This window comes from Lynx rufus, unplaced genomic scaffold (genome assembly GCF_022079265.1).
Source record: "Lynx rufus isolate CCGP_SWC_20201006 ecotype Redwood Valley unplaced genomic scaffold, mLynRuf1.p SCAF_9, whole genome shotgun sequence".
In the NCBI taxonomy this organism is placed as follows: domain Eukaryota; kingdom Metazoa; phylum Chordata; class Mammalia; order Carnivora; family Felidae; genus Lynx; species Lynx rufus.
The window spans coordinates 19,630,477-19,635,415 of record NW_025814897.1 but is presented as its reverse complement, the minus strand read 5'-3'; the positions used below and the strand labels follow the sequence as shown (position 1 = coordinate 19,635,415).

Sequence of the window (4,939 nt, the reverse complement as noted above, 5' to 3'; positions counted from 1 at the left end):
TCAACTGCTGTGTTTTGGGGATCCCTGAAAGATTGGTTCAGTTGAAGGAATTGTACATGTTCATAGCTAGTAAGTAAAGGGAGAGAGAGAGAGAGAGAGACATAATACCAAAGGAAATACATTACTAGCTATTATGTAAGATATTCTGTTTCTATCTGTCTGATACTGTGGACATGACTTCCTGAGAAAATACTCTTTCTATAACATTTGACTGGCATGGGCTATATTTTTGTTTAAGATATTTTACTCTTCTCACATAAACCAATTAACTGTCATATTTTATCCTTCCAGGAGTATCCAAATAGAAGGTTGGCTGACAGCCAGTTTGCTAAGTCCTAGAGGATAACAGCTCATTGTCTGTAAAGAGCTTTGTTTTAAAGTCTCATCAATTCTGGCAGTCCTTGTGATGCAGAAGATATTTATAAGGCTGTGAAGAAAGGTCATATGTTGGGTGTTAGCTGCACTGAGTAGCCCAAATGATTTTATTTTTCCATTCAGCGGCTCTTTGTTGCTGTAAATGACCAAAACTTGACTCGCTTTTCACTATTTGCTGAAAATTTCGCTGTTGTCCGAAAGCGTACATGGCTGACTTGCTGAGTAGTTTGGAATGGCCCACTGCAATCTTAGATGTATCCTAAAAATATAGATAGATAATAGGAAAATGAATTTAGTCAAATCTGGTACTCCCAATTCATAGGCAACAATATTGGTATTAGGAGGCAGCAATGTCTTGGTGTGTTAACGTTTCCAGTCAGTAAAAAACGACCTCCATATTTAAGAGGAAAAACTGCTTTCAACTTCTTCAATGAAAGGGCAATTTTTTTCATCTTAAAAAGCTCATTCAAACCAGCATATGAATGCTTTATGAACAAATGAAGGGAGACTATAAGGGATTACATTTCTTTTGAACTGTACAAAGATGTAAAAAACTTGAAGCAAAAGGACTTGATTCAAGGTAAATGTTTGTTGAACTGATTTATCGATCCCTTCTAAATGCTCTGGGATGAAAAATTCAAATCAAAACTCCTTTTTTTTTTTTTTTTTATATTGCTAAGCTTTCTAGAAGAGGGCTTTGAATCTTGAACGAGTGTAGGTTTAGCCATTAATTTCCAGCACTTGATAATTCCAGTAGAGGCCCTGGACGCTACCGTGTTAGTGCAAGAAAGGATGACAATCAGCTAAGCGTCGTAGCCCCCCAAGAAAAACGAGTGCCACGTGACCAGCCTTCTAGGTGTTGAATCCACATTCGTTATGTCACAACTCAGTGTTTGCCGAGTGCCTTCTATGTGCTGGAACAGGGCTCCAGCCCCAGTTGAGAGGGAAGAGATGAGTTCCCTCCTTTCGAGGAGTTTGCAGCCCCGTGGATGGGTCTGCACAAGAAAACTGAATAGTATAAGACCGTGTTCTCACCAGACACAAGTAGGGCAGCTGGATCGGAATTCATGGAGCCCAGTTGGGAAAGGCAGGGAAGACTTCTGGGAAAAGGGAGTCTGAGGCTGAGCCCTGAGCGGTGAGTAGGTGGTTTCAGGTGAAGGGTGGCGGGGGAGGAAGATTGTTCAAAGCAGGGGGAGACGTATGGATGAAGGTCTTCAGGTGACAGGGCAGAGAGTGCAAAGGGAGAGAGGTCTTACCCCAACCGCTCTTCATCACCACGGGAAGAAAGCATTCCCTAGGGACCAGTTGTGTGTGGCTCTGTCCTCGCTGCCTTAGCGTGATTGCCGGCCAATGGTTCCCTCCTTGTGGAACATACCTTCATTGGAAACGTTTTTGGACGCATTTAATTTTTACGTTAAGCCCGTGAAGTCGATCACGTTGTCCCACTATTATAGATGAGGCTCAGGGATAGGGCGGCTTTGCCAAGATTACTTAAGGACCAGTGAGCTAGGAGCCTCCCGAGTAGTCCCCCCCTGACCTATCTCGTATTCTCTAGCTTCATCCTCGTGATCAAGGACACCATTTTGTTGAGCCTCTCCCATGGGTCGGATACCACCCACAAACATGGCGCCATTTAATCCTTGTAACAAACAGAATCATCTGGAAGGGAAGGAACACACGTTCTTTTCACCCCATCCTATCTTCCTTTTCGTGAAGAACAGGGCTCACCCTCTTCCGCCTTCTGTTGCAGCTGGAGAGGTTCGCTCTGTGGGGAGAAGAGGCATCTTTATTTTTTTTTTTTTTTTTTTAAATTTTTTTTTTTCAACGTTTATTTATTTTTGGGACAGAGAGAGACAGAGCATGAATGGGGCAGGGGCAGAGAGAGAGGGAGACACAGAATCGGAAACAGGCTCCAGGCTCTGAGCCATCAGCCCAGAGCCCGACGCGGGGCTCGAACTCACGGACCGCGAGATCGTGACCTGGCTGAAGTCGGACGCTTAACCGACTGCGCCACCCAGGCGCCCCAAGAAGAGGCATCTTTAATAACAATTCCTTGTGTACGGAGACTACCAAGATATTCTGTCTTCTGGATACCGTGAGTTGTATAGCTGATCAGGTTTTCCTCTTTGACTGACAGCCAGCCAGTTTAGAGCAAAACTTGAACCCCGCCTCCCCCACCGTGTCCCCTGCAGACGTAGAGCCCTTTCACGTATGTCTTTCTGCATTGGCTTCATTCCTGTCTCCGTTTTATGGTAGCATCCTCATTTTTCTCCTTTTTTCTCTTCTACATCTAGCTTGTCTTATCATTTGTGGAACAAAGCAGGATCTAAATAATTAAAATGTAATTAGGGGCGCCTGGCTGGCGCAGTCGGTTAAGCGTCCGACTTCAGCCGGGTCGCGATCTCGCGGTCCGGGAGTTCGAGCCCCGCGTCGGGCTCTGGGCTGATGGCTCAGAGCCTGGAGCCTGTTTCCGATTCTGTGTCTCCCTCTCTCTCTCTGCCCCTCCCCCGTTCATGCTCTGTCTCTCTCTGTCCCAAAAAAAATAAATAAACGTTGAAAAAAAAATTAAAAAAAAAAATAAATAAAATGTAATTAAAGTATCTGGCCATAGCATGGAATTTAAGCGTTTCACTTTTCTATTTGCTGCTACAAATAGGGGTGAATTTGTACCAGCCCACATACTTTCACTCCGTCTTCCCTAGGACCCCAACTCTCATTTCCAAGTGGCTGGTCCAGAATTTAGGGTGTCCTCTGCCGGGAGCAGAGGACAGTCTTGGCTTACGGTCTTCCCCAAGTCTTTGCCAGTGACCTTCATCTAATCCACCTTGTGTTTCTTTCCTCTTGAGCCCACTGTTCATTTACTCTTCAGGTCTGTCTTGTCTCTTCTTCATAAATGACAACAGATTTTTGGTTTTTCTGCACAGAGAAGCTTAAGGAAAAATTCAAAACAGTGCCATGCTGTACGCTCTCACCCCAGAAAGATACACTTGTAATTTACTGTAATTTAGAGTGAAGTGATGGGATTTTCTCCGTAAGTGGAACATCAAAGGTGTACTCTATCTTGTGGAAAATGGGGGGTTTCTCATATTTCTTGGAGATGGGTATTTAAATCTCTCAAATAAGGATGATTTTGGGGCAAAAGGCAGTTTGGTATCAAGAGCCTGGGGTCTATGGCCATACCACCCTGAACGCGCCCGATCTCGTCTGATCTCGGAAGCTAAGCAGGGTCGGGCCTGGTTAGTACTTGGATGGGAGACCGCCTGGGAATACCGGGTGCTGTAGGCTTGGGGCGCCTGGGTGGCGCAGTCGGTTAAGCGTCCGACTTCAGCCAGGTCACGATCTCGCGGTCCGTGAGTTCGAGCCCCGCGTCAGGCTCTGGGCTGATGGCTCAGAGCCTGGAGCCTGTTTCCGATTCTGTGTCTCCCTCTCTCTCTGCCCCTCCCCCGTTCATGCTCTGTCTCTCTCTGTCTCAAAAAAAATAAATAAACGTTGAAAAAAAAAATTAAAAAAAAAAAAAAAAAAGAGCCTGGGGCCTAGAGTCACATCTAACTGTGCCACTAATTCTGTGACTTCAGGCCGATGGCTTCATGGTGCTGTTCTCTTATCCTTATTGGTTAAAAGAGAACACGAATTCTTTCTTAGTCTTGTGAAGATTAACATGGAAGCACGGAATTGCTTGGTAGAATGCCTGATACTCGGCAAGTGTTAGGTGTTGTTATTAGGCTGGCTTCTGCTTGTCGTTGTATCTACGCTTAGTTGTTACACCTTCGGGAAAGATTTGAATAGAAATAGTCATTATTATTACAATAATCACCATGGGCTTATTTTATAAATATATATGTATACAAAGAATAGTCTATATAAATTCATATATATACATGTGTATGGTGTATAGACTGGACCTTTATACATATATAACACTGTGTATATATATGTGTGTGTGTATATATATGTGTGTGTGTGTGTGTGTGTATGTGTGTGTGTTTAGTCTAGTACACACATATACACATACACACACACATACACATATATGTATACACACATATATACACGTATATGTATACATATGTATGTATACATGCATATATACATATATGTATACATATGCATGTATGCATACACATGTATATACGAATATATACATATATATGTATATACATGTATATACACATACATGTATATGTATATACATATATACGCACACACACATATACATATATACACATGCACATATACACATATACACATATGTACACACATGTATACATACATATATGCAATATATGTATACACACATATACACACATATGTATACATACATATATACACACATACACACACATACATATATACATATACACATACATGTATACACATATATGTATACATGCATACACATATATATATACATATATATATATAAATATATATGAATATACATATATATATGAATATATACATATATATGTAACACATATGCTTAGAGGTCCAGTGCTTTTGTTATTTCTTGCTGTAATTTTGCCATTTGCAAAAGTTCATTTCCCATTGGCTTTTCTGGTCCCTC

At 42.2% G+C, this 4,939-nt stretch overlaps 1 non-coding gene across 1 annotated transcript; it reads left to right on the top strand.

The window, feature by feature from the left end:
- The first annotated feature begins 3,541 nt into the window (after positions 1-3,541).
- LOC124506505 (5S ribosomal RNA) lies at positions 3,542-3,660 on the top strand. Its single transcript, XR_006960768.1, has one exon. It is a non-coding gene; the product is annotated as a 5S ribosomal RNA (ribosomal RNA).
- Positions 3,661-4,939: the final 1,279 nt, after the last annotated feature.